Source organism: Lactuca serriola, chromosome 8 (genome assembly GCF_051521515.1).
Source record: "Lactuca serriola cultivar US96UC23 chromosome 8, Lser_US96UC23_V15, whole genome shotgun sequence".
NCBI classification, from domain to species: Eukaryota; Viridiplantae; Streptophyta; class Magnoliopsida; order Asterales; family Asteraceae; genus Lactuca; species Lactuca serriola.
This window is the reverse complement of record NC_136415.1, coordinates 194,419,013-194,436,350: the sequence shown is the minus strand read 5'-3', so window position 1 is coordinate 194,436,350 and position 17,338 is coordinate 194,419,013. Positions and strand designations below refer to the sequence as shown.

The 17,338-nt window shown below is 33.3% G+C and overlaps 1 long non-coding RNA gene across 1 annotated transcript; it reads right to left on the bottom strand.

Moving 5' to 3' along the window:
• Positions 1 to 3,713: 3,713 nt before the first annotated feature.
• Positions 3,714 to 4,375, bottom strand: LOC145069617 (uncharacterized). The gene is made up of 2 exons (XR_013689576.1): positions 4,178 to 4,375; positions 3,714 to 4,077 (listed from the first exon to the last, which is right to left on the bottom strand). It is a non-coding gene; the product is annotated as an uncharacterized LOC145069617 (long non-coding RNA).
• Positions 4,376 to 17,338: the final 12,963 nt, after the last annotated feature.

Below are 17,338 nucleotides of genomic sequence, written 5' to 3'. Positions count from 1 at the left end.
TAATAAAGGTTGACTGCTTCGAACTAACAAGACTGTCAATCACCTCCACTAACCTATTAGCCAATATTTTACCAATAATTTTATATTGGCATCCGATGAGACTAATAGGTCTAAAATCCAAGGTTGTTTTCGGGTCTCTAACTTTCGGGTTCACAGTAAAAAAAAGAAACATTACAACCCTTCGGAATGGAAGAGTATTGCCAATAATTTTAATGTGTTAAATCTAACTATTTTTGCTTCTAACCATGGGGATATTGAGGGGGAGCAAAGTGGACAGCTGCATAGGGTCTATTTTTTTTTCTTTATATATATTTATTTAAAAATAAAAAATTATAAAAAAAATAAGCGCCACTTTTTCTTGTTCATCTTGTACCTTTGTAAATATTTAATTTTTGAGGACCAACCCTGCTTCTAACAATATTTTATATAAGAGTATAGTTTATATTTATACTTCCTCTATAACATAAGGATCTCTTTTGTAACTTATTGTATTGTAACCATCGACAATACACACCTAACTCATTGATGTTTTTTTCACGATCGAGTTAAGATTTTCACCCATCACATACGACATCTCAAGTTTTTATTTATTTATTTATTTATTTATTTATTTATTTATTTATTTTTTTTATTTATTTATTTATATTTTTTTTAAGATCCATCCTCATTCTCCTTTGACCTTCATCAAAACCCTCCTGGCTCACTTCTACAATTCATACCTTTTGTTTCCTCACGGTTTTGCTCTCCTCAATTGGTTGCTCAATATCCATAGTAATCTACTCTCATGCTCTCGAGTCTATCGATCATCTTCACCTTCCTCTACCATTCCTTCTACACATAATCTTGTGTGTTCCCTCAAACTGAATGTAGATGGGTCTTGAACTCTCGATATAAACTTTGGCATCAAATCTTCTCTAATATCACTACAAGAAAAAAAGCCGAAATAGCTATGGAGTGTCTTTTCATTGTTATTTTGCAACAGATCATACTATAGAATGTCATTTTGTAGCTAATTTGCTACCACATTTTCTATGGAATGAATTTTCCATAACAACCATAGGAATTGCAACGGAAACTATTATCGACTAGAAATTTGTTGGTATATAGCTACCAATATTTCTATGGAAAAACCATTTGTAGCAAATTTGCAACAAAAATTTTTACAAAAATACTTTCAAGTTGTAATTATGAAAAATTAAATTTTGTGGTTAATCTGTAGCGAAATTTTTCAACGGAATAAAATTTCATAGTTGATTTGCTATGGAAGTGGCATTCATAGCTATTTACCTATAGAATTATGCTAACGATATTTTATTTCCGTTGCTTGTTTTGCTATGGGAATAAACTCCTAACTACATTGTTAGGAATTTTGTTACGAAATTAAATTTCATAGCAAATTTGCTAAGGAGTTCAAATTCATAACCATTTAACTATGAAAATTTGCACCAACGATAAAACTTGTGGAAGTTTGACTATGGAACCAATATCCGTTGCAATTTTTGTTACGAATTTTGTTAAGAATAAATTTTTTGTAAAGTATTTTTTATTATAATGCCATATTGAATTCCGTGGCATAAAGCGGGCCTTCCAACTCCTATATTCGCAAACCCACAAGTTGAAGAGACAAATTAGGGTAAATCGATGTCATCTTCTTCAAACAGTAACGTGAGACTGTGCGGATGTGGAGATCTGGTTAGAATGTGCACGACATGGACACTAAAGAATCCTGGTCGGAGGTTTCTTTACCATACTAACTACAATGATGAAGACATAAATTATGGGTTTTTTCGCTGGATCGACCCACAACTCCTGACAAGTGGTATAGAGAGAAGATGTACGAATTGAAAGCTCAAGCCAATAATGAACATGTTATTTTAGATCCCACCTCCCTCGATGCTCCTGTCAAATTTCATATGAATGAAGTCTCGCCTGAAAGTTGTTATTGATGGGTATTATGCAGAACATATAAAATCATGTGTGTGCATGCAACCCTAATTCTTGATCTATGTTTACTCTAACTGAACATACAACTTTGAACAATAAATAAGAAAATCTAGGATACCTAGCATATTTTCAAAATTATACTAATTAGGGTTAGGAGAAACATACCTTGATTGTTATTGTAGAGAATAAAAAAGAAACTTTCTTGTTAATATCTTGGTAGCAAGCACCACCAGTGTCGCGCCTCTAATGGTTCACTCATAAACCCTAGCAACCAAGGAGCTTGAAGAAGGAGTGGATAAGAGATGAAGAAATCGAAATTCCTCTTAGGAATGAAGGCTTGGACGAAATTCAACCCCAAGGGGGTTTATATAGGTGATAAGAAGGTATTGGATAAGGCAGATATCTCCAAGATAACCCTAATCCCTTTACTTCCTCCCTAAGGCATCCAAGGCACCCTTAAAGCCTAAGGAAACCCTAGAAGGGATTCTAGAATTCGCCCCCTTATGGGAGGTTCTAGAATTCCTCAATGCTCAACTATTGAACATTGTCACCTTTAGTCCTACTTTTAATTAATCCAATTAATCTCAAAATTAATTTCTGATTAAGTATTTATTAAATATTACAATTTCTAATTAATATATTATTCTTATAATATATTAACACATCATTTATTTTGATTTCTAATTAATTTATTAACCATATAATAAATTAATAAATTAATCTCTCTCTGTAAAAGTTATCATATTCGATTGCTAGGTTTGAGGGCAACCCAAAAGGACTGTGCTACCATCAATTCAAGTTTATACAAATTATAATTAATGACTTAGACACCTAATCCAATAGTCTCCCACTTGGATAATTCTAATAACTATATCTATTAGTACAACTTCTAAACTGATCAGCAAATTGTAGCTTTCAAAAGCCGTTGTCGAACTCTAACCCAGTCAGTTATGTGTTCTAATATAAGTGATCAAATATTCCTTCGTTCTACAAGATATCGTACAGACATGAGACATAGATTATAATCAATCCCATAGTCCAAGATTTTGTTTCCTAATTTTTGATTTATGACGACTGAAATCAGACTACCAATCGAACACATCAATTCAGTCTAGGCTTGACCAAACACTTTAGATGTCGACATCAAATTATCGAGGGGCCAAAAGATATCACTTTTCCCGTTAGAAAAAATGGAACAAATAATCTTTTACTTATATGCTTGTACTATTTACTTATCAAATCATACACACCAATACGTTTTATATCATCAAGTTACTGATTCGTTTACGTATTATCAATGGACATCTGACTTGTAAACAACAATTATTATATCTCCGTTTCAAGAATATAAGATATTATCGACTCAAAATTACTCGTGATAAAATCTATTGATACGAAATGTTGTCATCTTTTTCCTGAAGGTACCCACTTCGAAATGTTGCAAGAATTCTTTTTTTAATTTATTTCTATTGATACGGAGAGATTCCTTTTGCAATCTAATTTTTTATCTAGTTCTATACCATCACTTACCTAAAACAGTTTCTTGATTGGCATCTTGAATGGGAAGTTAGTCCTTGCAATGCATAGTCGACGTTTTAAATCTGATTTTGATCGATCAAAATCAGATTTAAAACGTCGACTATGCATTGCAAGGGCTAAATTCCCATTCAAGATGCCAATCAAGAAACTGTTTCAGGTAAGTGATGGTATAGAACTAGACTACATAAAAGATTTGGATAACATCATACCAGACCTTTATGGAGAGAGTATTGATAAGTTAAAGTCTATTAAATTGTATAGTTCTCACAATGTCTCATGCTTGGTGAAGAAAACGGATGAGGATGAGGATGCAACACAAACTTTTGTTTCATCGAATGACCTGATGCTTGGTTAAAGGAAAACAACAAAGGAAAAGTTTTTCTCCCAAGTGGAACAAATCCGCCTATATTACCTTAAGAACCTGAAGCTTCTTTTTGATTGTTCATTTAATAAGCTTGCGTAATCTACAAGACATTGAAATTTCATATTGTGGTTCCTTGTTGATGGTATTCCCGTTAACTGTAGCACAAGGGCTTTCCAATCTGAGACGTATAAAGATTTTGAGTTGTGACAGTTTGATGGTAGTGATTTCTGCTGGAGATGAGCAAACAACTGTTAGTGACATTGAGCAAACAGAGGATATTGAAATCGAAGTGGGCATACATGATGCAAACATTGAGTTCCCTAGACTTACCCATATTTTTGCCCCAACTAAAGAGCTTCTACTATGGGGATTCTACAATCAAATATCCTTCCTTGAAGTTTATCTAAGTGAAAAATTGTTCAAGCATGAAGTCTAGATGGGGTCACGGGGTAGACGATATGCCCAACCACAATTTTACTCGTGAAGAGGCTCTTAATTTGTGACTTGAATGATCTTATCGCAGTGCACCATGAGGTATGAAAAGATAAGTATCCCAATATATATACAACTATTTATATACAACTTTTTTAAATCACACATATACATACAAACATTTCAATACTTGAAAAAAATTAAATAAATAATCATTAAAGAATAAATCCAATGAGTCAGAATTCATTGCCGTCAAAAGTGGATTCCAATATAGGAAGCGATAATTATACTAAAAACTCATATCATTTTTTAGATGTATTCTTTTAGGCAATGTTTTTATTTAAAAAGAAATCTGAATACACCAATTTTCATGATTTTCCGTCATTTATATATATATATATATATATATATATATATATATATATATATATATATATATATATATATATATATATATATATAATAACAATAATAATAATAATTCTTTTTTCAAATAACAGTCAATTCATTTTTTTCTTTTTAATTTTTTTTTGAGAATTTAAAGATTATTTTTTATATATAAAAAAATAATAAATATATCAAAATTTATAATTTTTGGTACTCTTTAAAAAAACATTCAAACAGTACCAAAAATTATGAATTTTGATATATTTATTTATTTTTTTCGATAAAAGATAAACTTTAAATTCTCAAAAAAAAATTAAAAAAGAAAAAAAAAGAATTCAGTGTTTTTTGAAAAAAGATATTGTTTAAAGTCTGATATAGCTATATAATCTTAAAATGATAGCAATTTATGAATTAGATTTAATAGAGAATCATTACTAATAACTAACCAATGAACCAATCAAGAACGTCGAAAATCATAACATCAACAACCAAAGAAAGGGTATATACGCGTTCAATGTACAAATCTACACCCTTGGCTGTTGATGTTATGATTTTCGATGTTCTCAATTATTTCATTTGTTAGTTATTAATAATGATTCTCTATTAAATCTAATTCATAAATTACTATCATTTTAAGATTATATATCTATATCAGACTTTAAACGATATCTAGTTGTTTTTTTTAATGAACTTAACTCAATTCTTTATTTTTCTTTTTAAATTATTTTCCTAGATAAAAATAATAAAGAATGCGTTGGTGCAAGAAGAAAACAGTTCTTAGATAGGTTCATTAAACTCCATTCTTTTCTTAAAGGACAAAGTTGTGTAGAATACTAGTAAATTATATCTTTCCAATGGAATATATATATATATATATATATATATATATATATATATATATATATATATATATATATATATATATATATATATATATATATATATGCAAAACACTTGAGTATGTTACGTGCATTCCATTGGAAAGATATAATTTACTAGTATTCTACAGAACTTTGTCCTTTAAGAAAAGAATGGAGTTTAATGAACCTATCTAAGAACTTTTTTCTTCTTGCATCAACGCATTCTTTATTATTTTTATCTAGGAAAATAATTTAAAAAGAAAAATAAAGAATTGAGTTAAGTTCATTAAAAAAACAAGTAGATATTGTTTAAAGTATGATATATATATATATATATATATATATATATATATATATATATATATATATATATATATATATATATATATATATATATATAAAAGTTCAATAGAGATTCATTATTAATCAAGTAACCAATCCAAAACATTAAAAATTAAAGCGATCAACGACAAAAAGAGAGGTTATAGTTTTTTTACAATGCATGCACATATACCAGATTATAACAAAACTCAGTTCCTTTTTTTTGTTTAATTTTTTTAAGTCATGTTTTTTTATCGAAAGAAAAAAACGAATATATCATTGTTCGTGATTTTTCGTTCATTTTTATAGAGTTCCATATTAATATATAAAAAATAAACTTTTTTTTTTATCAAAAAACTCACTTTATTTTCTTTGTTTGTTGAAAAGTTAAAATCTATTTTTTGTAGAAAAAAATTAATAAATATATCAAAATTCATATTTTTTGGTACTTTTATAACATAAATTCATATTGATGTTTAAAAAAAAAATCAAAATTTCAGTTCAAATTCACATTGTTAATCTGTTCCGATTCACAACAGAACCCACTTCCTTTTTTTAGTTTAATTTTTATTGCCATGTTTTTTATTGGAAAAAAACGAATATACCATGTTTCGTGATTTTTTGTCATCTTTCCAAAGAGATCCATATTCATATATAAAAAATAAATTTTTTTTTTCAAAAAACTCACTTCATTTTCTTTATTTGTTGAAAAGTTAAGATCTATTTTTTGTAGAAAAAAATTAATAAATATATCAAAATTCATATTTTTTTCGTATTCTTTAAACATAGATTCATATTGATGTTTAAAAAAAATCAAAATTTCAGTTTATATTCTCATTGTGAACCTGTTCAGATTCACATTCTGAACCTGTTCAGATTCACATTGTGAGGCTGCTCAGATTCACATTGTGAACCTGCTCAGATTCACAGTGTGAATAATAGTAAGTCAGATTCACAATGTGAAGAAAAAACATCATAAATGGTCCCTGTGGTTTTCCCAAATATGAAGTTTAGTCCTTGTGGTTTAAAAACCTCATAGATGGTCCTTGTACTTTCAAAACTTTTGACGATTGGTCCTTATTGCTAACTCCGTTAAGTTTTGTCCGTTAACTGAATGACATTTTCGTCATTTCATTACAAAAGGGACCATTTATGATGTTTTCACTTATTTTTTTTAAGAAAAAATTAAATATAATTATTTAATATATAAAATCTCTCTCTCTCTCTCTCTCTCTCTCTCTCTCTCTCGTCCTAAAAAAACACACATACTAAGTTGAATATTTTAGTGATCATCACTTTTGCCCCTATTAATTTTCTTCCTAAAAAAATGAATAACATGCGAGTCTAATGTCGGTTAGGGCAGCGTATAAATGGAGTTTGTGAAGGTTAAAGCCGCCATTTATCAAAACACTTTCTTCTACTAAAAGTAAACCAAAGAAAACTTGCGAAAATTAAGAACAACAACCACAAAGAAGTCCCCTTCATATTGTAACGACCCAAAATTTAAGACTAAAAATTTCTTTTAATACAATATTACTTAAGGTAAAATCATCGATTCAAAACATAATCAAAGTAATAGTTTTCAAAACATATGTTCATTATTAGAGTAAACATTCCCAGGCTGTCTAATCTATAGTGTGTGTGCCATGCGATCACCCCGAGCTCCTCCCTCCGCTACCGGAAGTACCTGAAACCAAAACTGAAAACCGTAAGCACGAAGCTTAGTGAGTTCCCCACCCTACCACATACCATGCAAACGTATAACAAACAACGTTCAGCTTAGGAGTTACGGGCCTCGCCCACACTCGGGAAGATACGGGCCCTGCCCACACTTCGCTACCCGGGAGATACGGGCCTCGCCCACACTCGGGAAGATACAGGCCCTGCCCACACTTCGCTATCTGGGAGATACGGGCCTAGCCCACACTCCACTATCTGGGAGATACGGGCCTAGCCCACACTCCACTCTCTAAGAGATACGGGCCCTGCCCACACTCAACTCTCTGGGAGATACGGGCCTAGCCCACACTCCACTCTCGGAGAGATACGGGCCCTGCCCATACTTAACCGCTAACCCATAATATACAAGTATCACACAGAAAACAAGTATAAGCAACTCTATCATATTGACACATATATCATACTTGACTAAACCCAGAGATACGGTACTACTTCTATCGCATATAACATAACAGGCCAGCATGCAATCATATCATCACATACTGTCAGACGTTTCTAGGGTGTCTGACTATCCTTCGGTCCTATCAACCGAACTCTACTTATGAGCCATGGAACCCCATCCATGCTCCTGACCAACTCGCTGAGTCAGACGTTTCTAGGGTGTCTGACTCGCCGAGTCCAACGATTTCCGAGTCCTGACCTGACCAACTCGCTGAGTCTCCACCCGACTCACTGATCCAAGTCTCAACTCGAAGGGTTTGGGGTTTCGCGACCTGACTCGCCGAGTCCAAGAACTGACTCGCCGAGTCTAAGAACTGACTCGCCAAGTACCAGGCAATCTTCATCCAACTCGCCGAGTTCATGCCCAACATCATCCGACTCGACGAGCTGTTCATCCCACTCGTCGAGTTCCTCCTCATCTTCATGCTACTCGCCGAGTCCACTCGAAGGACTCGCCGAGTTCATTCAGATCTACATACATGCAAAGGACTTTTGAGTCATGCATGGACTCCAAACTGTAGATCTACCCTTCCCAAACATATTCCCCACGTAAAGTTGCAAACTTTACGGGTAAAGATGGAGATCTAGGCAAAAAGCACCATAAACTAGGGTTTAAGGCCAATGGGCTACATAATCGACTCAAGGGCTGATACTTTCTGCTTCTCCAGTCCATAACACACTTGGATCTGAAGTAGCAACTCCAGATCCGGCTTCTAACTCAAAATAATATCATTATGGCTAAAGAGCCCCAACAACCACACATAGATCTAGGTGCAAAAGGGTCCAGGAACTAGTTCATTACCTCCAAGTGCTCAGAATGAACTCACAATCCCAGATCTATAGCCCCTTCTTGCTCCTCCAAGTTCCTTCTTCCTTTTCCAAGATTTAATGCACCTTCCAAGGCTCAAATAGGGGATATGGCGGCTAGGGTTTGGTATCCAGGGCTAAAGAGGTAGTAAGGAACCCTAGGAAGGAGATTAAGACGTTTATATAGGCTCCAAGTCCCGAATTTAGGGTTTTCCATGCACAGACCAGACTCGCTGAGTCGGTCACTTACTCCTCGACCCGGATCCCGCTCTGACTCGCCGAGTTCCTCCTTAGACTCGCCGAGTCGCCCCTCAACATTAAGGTTTTCTTTCCTTTCTTGGCCTTCAAAACTTTGGGTGTTACACATATCAATCAGATTCATGCTTCTAGATCTAGATGACGTCGTTATCTGGAGAGGCCCTCACAAGAATCGAATCATTAGAGTCGGAGGAGCAGTCACCGGATTCGGGGGAGACGAGGTCGGAGAACCGACCGGGTATGGAACCATCGAAGACTGAATCGATGTGGGTGAAGTAGTTTACTTTGTGACTTCACGCCAAGTTCCCGCTCTTCACCGTTTTTGCTTATTCTTGAATTGGGAGTAGCGAGATTTCTAGATCGGTATACTGATTCCTCAACTTCATTAATTATGTAGAGCTCAAACCCAAACCATGGAGTTCAATTTTTAGGATTTGATAGACCAAGAATGAAAGGGAAAATGATTCAGGTATTTGTGCTAACTGTACATCAGGAGACGAGTTGTGAAGCGATTGTGCTAATTGTGAATCAATTGTGCTAACTATCTAACCAAGATTTGTCCCTTTCTTTGATACAACATGTCGGTTGTGCTAAATTGGAATTGTATGCTTCCAATGGTGATAATTCCAAATAAATAAATCAAAAAACAAAGGAGGAGAACAATGCACTCTAGGTGCTCGATGAAACACCTAAAAGAAAAGCAAAGGAATTCGGAATGCGTTCATCGTTCAACTAAGAAAACATCAAAGTCAATAGCTCACGAGTTAGAGAAATCGCTAAAGAAGACTCACAAAGGTGGGGGAGAAGAGGTAATATCAGTATGTGTGTGCGTTTTTGAGAGAGAGAGAGAGAGAGAGGGAAAGAGGGAGAGGGGTAGAGATTTTATATATTAAATAATTATATTTAATTTTTTTCTTTTTAAAAAAAATAAGAGAAAACATCATAAATGGTCTCTATTGTAGTGAAATGATGAAAATGTCCTTTAGTTAACGGATAAAACTTAACGGAGTTAGCAATAAGGACCAATCATCAAAAGTTTTGAAAGCATAGGGACCATCTATGAGGTTTTTAAACCACGGGGACTAAACTTCAGATTTTAGAAAACCATAGGGACCATTTATGATGTTTTTTCCAATGTCAATAAATTCATTTGTTGATTCTACAAAACTAATTTATAAGTAATGAAAACATTAAAAGATTATAAAACTATATGGAATATATTTCGATTCATAAATTTCACTAAGTTAATTTGTGAATGATCAAACAGTTAAAATAGTACGTCAAATTTACATTGTGAATGCTACAAAATCAAATATTTACAGTTTAGATTCACAGTATAAATTTGAACTGATTGATGATTTTTTTTTAATTATTATAAATAATTGGTGTTGATGTTTATTAATATAGTACAAAAAATTAATATTTATGGTATATTTAGTTTTTTTTTGGATAAAAAAATTAAATATTGAAAAAAATAACAAAATGAAGTGAGTTTTTTTCGTAAAAAATTCATTTTTTGTATATTAACATGGATCTCTATGGAAAGAGGAAGAAAAATCATAAACAACGGTATATTCGGTTCTTCTTTTTCGATAAAAAATGTGGTCTAAAAAAATTTACACGAAAAAAAAAGTGAGTTTTTTGGTAAGGTGGTGAATTAATTCATTGTGAGTTTTTTGGTAATGTACAATTGTACATCCATTTCCTTGACTGCTGATCATTATGTTTTCAATGCTTACGATTAGTTTTTTGATTCCTTGTTAATTATGATGGTTCTCTATTATTAAACCTCACCCTTATAGTGAATCATTATGAATTAGGGGTGTTTGACTTTGTTATAAAAACAACTTTTGAATTTTTAACTTTTCCAAAAAATTAAAAAAATCCAAAAGATGTTTGGCAAAGTAGAAAAATTATTTAAATCAACTTTTAGCCATGACAAAAAATGAGTCATTTTAAAGTCATAAAATCTTATATTTTTATGATTTTTGATTTTTATCTCTTAAAAGTTTTAAAAATCCACCCAAACATATTTTAAATACTTCCTTTTAGAAAAAGTTCTTTTAAAAAAAATAATACCAAACACACCACCCTTTTCTAGTTTTTATTAGTAATTAGAATATATATATTTATCAAAGGCGTATGCTTGAAAATTGTTGCAAATCTGTCCCTAACTCAATATATTGATGGTTCTGATGGTTCTCGGGTATTGTTTGGGGTTGTCTTAATTAAACGGTTATATATTCTTTTTCTGTTTATGAAGCTAGTTGTGTTGAAAAAATTTGTGTAATCCAAAGTGATTTTTTTACTGTTATTAATTTAATTAGTTGAACCAAGAAAACAGATAAATTATTTTTTTGATTAGTTACACGATTCAAATCTAGATTTTAACCGAAAAAAAATATTTTGTTTTTTTATGTTTTATGTTTTATGTTTTGTTTTTATTTTTATTTTTATTTTTTTCATGTTACATATGTTCATTATATTATGAGAAATTAAATTACTTCCTACATTTTATGCCTACAATTATTTCTACCCACTAAAATTATGACAAATCACCATTCAATTTAATTTTATTTGAGGTAATCCTAATATAGCCTTAATGAGTTAGTTAAAAAAATATGAAATGATGACACTTGTCCTAATTTTATTGAGTAAGAACATTTGTAGACATAAAAAGTAAGAAACACTTTAATTTGTCTTATATTATATATAGATTCTTAAGTTCATTTCTTATCTTTAACTGTAGGGATGAAGTTGTTCTTCGGCGTGGATATTCATTTGAATCGCGGTTGGCAATGAAATAATTGGTTATTTTAACAATATTTGATAAAATTAGTATTATGAACGAGGTTGTTGTGTGTATTTTATTTTAGGAATGATATGAATGATGTAAAAAATGATTAAGTTTTTGTGTTTCCAAAATATTCATGTTGTTTGGAATAAAGCATTTTGGAGAATCATTTCAAATTTTGGAGTGAAGTAACTATTATTTATGTGTTTTATCGCTATCAGTTTAGTTTAATGTTGTAAATCTATTTTTTTTTTCTTATAATAACAGTATAGTTTATATTTATACTTCAGCTATTGTATAGGGACCTCTTGTGTAACTTATTGTATTATATCTGTCAGACAATACACACCTAACACATTGGAGCTTTTTTTCACAATTAACATGGTATCAAGTTAGAATTTTCAAACATCACATATGGCCACCGATCTCAAGATTTTTTCTTTTCTCTAATTGTCCTTCCCTCCAAATCGATCCTCATACGTTTGGTGACCGTTCGACCTTCATCGAAACCCTCCTGCCTCACTTCCGCAGTTCATACCTGTTGTTTCCTCACAATTGTGCTCTCCTCAAATGGTTGCTCAATATTCATAGTAATTTGTTCTCATGTTCTCACTTTTACCTGTAACGCTTGTTCTAGGTACCATTTGATTTTCTAAGTTTTTTTTTGGAGTTTTGTACTGGGACTTGACGAGTGGGGAGCCCAACTCGATGAGTAAAGATCGATTTTGGACGCAGGGCTCAGGGTCTACTCGATGAGTTGGAAGGCCCCAACTCGACGAGTAGACACTGTAAAGGAAAACCATAATTTTCAAGGGTTTGTACCTTATTTAAAGAACTTATGGCTCATTTGTAGCCTATTTCATCGTTATTATAGTCCATAGAGAAACCCTAGCCGCATATTGGTGTTTTCTTGGGTGTTTGTGAGCTTTGGAGCGTGAATCTTGGGCTTTTGGAAGGAGACTTGAAGGGTGAAGAGATTGAAGTACGGAGAAGGCTTCAGAACCGACATCTACCTGTTGTTAGCAACCATTTAGAGGTAAAAGGTTGCCACCTTGATCTCTTTTTACTTAGATCCCATCTTATCGAAGAATATGGTTACTTTTGGTGCAAAAATGGTGTCATACTCGGATTTGGACTTGTCATGGGGATATGGTTCCAGCACTGGACACCTCTAGGTCTTTCATGACATAAAGTTGCTCCCTTTACCTAGTCTAAGCCCTTTTCCATGTCCTAAGTGTTGCACAAATCCTAGTTTTAGTGTTTTAGCCTTGGGAGGCCTTGTATGCACATAAAGTTTACAACTTTACGTGGTAACTACACCATAAGGGGTTGGATCTGTAATTTGGAGACTTGGTTTCCACCGGAAAGTACTGAACACAAAAAAGGGCTGAAGGGACTCGACGAGTTGCTTAGCCAACTCGACGAGTCGAGGAGGGTTTTCCCGTTTTTGGGATCCAGAGTGATTTCGATGAAATGATTAAGAGATTTTGGTTTAGAGTTTTTGGCCCTTGGACACTGAAGAACACGACGAGTTACTAAGGTAACTCGGTGAGTTGACTCGGGACTTTAGTTTTATAGACTATGAAGGAACTCGACGAGTTGGGGTCAACATGGACTGTTAACCTTGACTTTGAACAGGTTTGACTATGGTTGACTTCGAGGGTAATTATGGTATTTCGGAATCTTGAAAAGTTAATCACATGATGAATGTAGGCGGTTGAGTTGGAGCTACGCGTTGGGGCTTATCTGATCTTATCTTAGCAATTGAACATTCTTGAGAGGTGAGCCTTGTCACCATACCAATGGGTCTAAGGCACCAAGGCCTCCCATTTAATGTTGTATGGATTGATAGTTGATTATGTGATATGTCGCTATGACATTTGTATGGAAGTCCCCGAGGGTTCCCGTGGCAGTATATTAAGACCATGAAGAGGTTCCTATAGCATTTGGTATAAGTCATTGGAGGGTTTCCACGGCTTCCTAGTATGTTTACTTTTTTAGCTTGTATGATATTTCCATGATTAGTGTAGACCGTGTGGAGGTTCCTACGGTAGTTAGCTAAGACCACGTGGGGGGGTTTCCAGTGGCACTAGGTGTAAGACTTTGGAAGGTTTCCCTGGCATCCTTATATGTTGTATGCATGGCTTATGTGGTTTATTAGCTAGTATGGATCATGTGATTATGTGGATTGTGTGGGGTATGCTCTGGGGAACTCACTAAGCATCAACTTACAGTTTGTTGATTTGTTTCAGGTACTTCTGAGCCTAAGGGCAAGGGCAAGGTTTGATGGTGCGGCATGCACTCTCTTTCATACGTTTTTATGGGACACTCTGATCTTTGAAATAAAATTGTCAATGTTATGAATTTGAAAACACATGTTCTTGAGATTTTGGTAGTCTATTGTTTTAATTATTTAAAAATGATTTTGTGACAATAGTCAATTTTGGGTCAAGTCAAAGTCAAACAAAGTCAACGAGTCAAACCGGTCGACTCAATTAACCCTTGTATATTAGGGTTTACGTTATGTAATTACTGTACAACTCCCTATTTTAATGAGAGAACATCATTTGGAAAATTCGTGTGTTTAAATTTTCCTTAACCTTGATAGTGCTAAACAATGAACCAAAGAGATAAAAATGTTAGATATAGTGTCTAAGTCCATAACTTTATTTGGTATGAAGTTGACCCGACCCGACATGGTCCATTTGGGTTGCATGCCATTGCAATACTTGGATAGACTAAATGAGAGAATAAGGCACTTATGATTATTAATATATTATAAGTTCTAATATATTAATAATAGTATTATTTAATTAGTATTTGATCAAGTATTAATCTAGTATTAATTTGGTGATCAAAGTGAGACTAATTAAATATATAGGGTTGATTATGACAATCATCAATTCTTTTATGGTGGATTAATGATCCATGGTTTATGGGTTTGGTTATAACCATATGGAGCTCCATGGATAGTCCATGGGAGTTACAAACCCATGGGTCATGAGAAATGAAGAGTCTTGACAATTAGGGTTTATATTTGTAACTCCTAATAATGACACACTATAAAAGAAACCCTATAGCATGCAAAATCGGCACTAGTGTTACTAGAGAGGGCATAACCGATTTTTGAGTGTAAGAAATATTCTCTCAAGTTATTCCAAGTTTTGTGGTGTTGTGTGAAGCATTTGAGGCACAACATTTGGGGTGCTAAGCTCACAAAGTCTTGAAGGAATCCAAGCAACAACAAGGTATGTATTTCTACTAGTTCTTTATGTGTTATGTAATACCCATGCCATGCTAGTTAGGAAATAACCTTGAAAAAGAAATTTGCATTATATATAAAGAAAGCATAGATTCAAGGTTATTAGGGTTGCATGTACACTTAGAAAGTGTTAGAATGCTCAAAACCCAACAGTGGTATCAGAGCCTAGGATTGTTTTCTGTATACTTGATGCAAACTGCTTGAAAAAGTCAAAAATCTGCTTTTTGACGACTGTACTCGCCGAGTCCATGGGGAGGACTCGCCGATTCCAAGAACAAATTCATCCTACTCGCCGAGTAGGATAATGAACTCGGCGAGTAGGATCGAGCTGGGCAGATTTTTCGAGTTTTGTTGCTGGAAAAGGATTAGAATCACTATCCCAATCTGTTTTGGACTTGTAAAATCTGTTTTTCAAAATGATAATGATTATGTTAATCCATTTTACATGACTTTTAACAATTTCAAAGTATTATATATGTTTATATGATTTCTTGAAATTGCTTAACATGAATTTGTGTTCTTATGAGTTTTTAGAAGATCATAGGAATTATGTGTAACCTCCATGTGTGTTTAATTCATGATCTTAATGGCACTAATGGTATCCATAACTTGTCCTCAAGTTATGGATAACCAAAAGTCACTTCTTTAAAGGTTGAAATTAAAGAATTGTAGGTTTCATAAAATGAAGAGTCTTCAACTTTATGAACCATTAAAACTCATAAGTTACAAATTTGAAGAGTCTTGAAATAGTTTCAATACTTGCCCTCAAGTTTTGGAATTTGTAAAGTCTTACACTTTAATTCCAAATTATTTTTTTTAAAGTTAAAAAAAGAATTCAAACTTTATGGACTTCATTAAATTAATTAAAGTGTTTAATTAAAAGAGTTAATAATTCCATAAAGACATGGTTTAAGTTTAATTAAATTAAGAGTATAGTTTAATTAATAGATTAAACCACCAAGTATTTTAAATGTTTAAAATACACCCTTATACTATTATTATAATTTTAATTATATAGATATGTATAAGAATATGTCAATCTTACCGTTAGTAGGCCTCATTCACGAAGTCGGTCTATAAGGGGGGGGGGGGTATAAGGTTGTTGCCTATAAAATGGTGACTTAATGGGTGTCCACTCTCACCCACCGCTTCCTTGATCGGTGGAGGGTCGTTAGCCGAACAGGTAGGATGCGACTTTAAATACTCATTAAAACTATAATGAATTATAAAGTAACTATACATCATAAATCTTCCCAATCTTAGTTACTTTAGGAAAATGTGAAATTGGTGCTAGCCCATAAAATTACACTTTGTACCTTACCAAGTCATTAGTGGAGCGTGTGTGGTTAACCGACACACTAACATGGACTAGTAAGAGTGGCAAAGGGTAACTTGACTTTATTATAGATCGGTGGAGCGTGTGTGGTTAACCGACACATCGATTAGTTAATATTGTTGAGGGTACCAAGTCAATTTGTATGGTTATTTACACCTTGTTTGTGATCCTCGGCATCCCAGTCACAAACTTGAGAGGGCACAATCGAGATTCAAACATGCCATTGAAAGTTCAATGTATTTCAAAAGATCTAGGAGTTTCAAATCCAATTAAAACTTAATTATATTTCGTTTTTCATGGTGGAAATTGGTAAATCGTCATTTACCTACCTTTAACTATTTTATAATTTGGATTACGGCATCCCTCTTCCAGTTATAAATAGGTTATTGGGTCCTAGCCTTAATATTTCATATTGGGTGTTATATTAAGGACTTTAAATCAACTAACTTGAATTTCTCCCATTATAGATGTCTAGTTTAGACAGCTATGGTCTTCCCAAATCTTTAGGAAAAAGCTTCCTAATGAAGATGATATCCCGAATGGCAACCAAGGTGAAAGATCAATCCCTTTGTTGTGTATTAGTGGGACTGGAAATCATACTTCACTTCCTCCACCACCTCTAATAAATCTCCCTATCCCATAAGTTTCAAGACCTGATAAGTTCTAAGTCACTCAATCCCTATTGGCAAAAAAAAGTCTATATGTTCTTAGGTCTTGGAGATTAAGTCACATATTGACAAGCCGGGAGAGTCGGGTGTCGAAGTCTCAAGGTAGCTGGCTATTGACTTGGTCACTCACTGATGACAGATCACGACATGACCCTTAATGATTTTACCTATTTGCTTGATGATGC